The following is a 277-nucleotide window of genomic DNA, read 5'->3' on the forward strand; positions in this document are numbered from 1 at the left end:
GTATTTACATAAGACGTATATAAACATATATGTGGATGTGTGTGTGTATATGTGTGTGTGTGTGTGTGTATATGTGTGTGTGTGTATGTGTATATGGTTTGAGAACTTTGTATGTATGTGTATGCATGCATATGCATGTGAGCGTGCACGTGTGTGCGCGCATGCACATATGTGTGTGTGTGTACGGGCACACATGCGGGTGCATGCATGTAAGTGCATGTGCGCACGCGCATATGTATATATATATATATATATATATATATATATATATATATAT

The 277-nt window shown here is 37.2% G+C and overlaps 1 protein-coding gene across 4 annotated transcripts in view; it reads left to right on the plus strand.

Moving 5' to 3' along the window:
• The window catches only part of LOC106877781 (uncharacterized), a 234,168-nt gene that overhangs the window by 114,704 nt on the left and 119,187 nt on the right, over positions 1–277 (plus strand). The window lies entirely within an intron of this gene.

This window comes from Octopus bimaculoides, chromosome 4 (assembly GCF_001194135.2).
Source record: "Octopus bimaculoides isolate UCB-OBI-ISO-001 chromosome 4, ASM119413v2, whole genome shotgun sequence".
NCBI classification, from domain to species: Eukaryota; Metazoa; Mollusca; class Cephalopoda; order Octopoda; family Octopodidae; genus Octopus; species Octopus bimaculoides.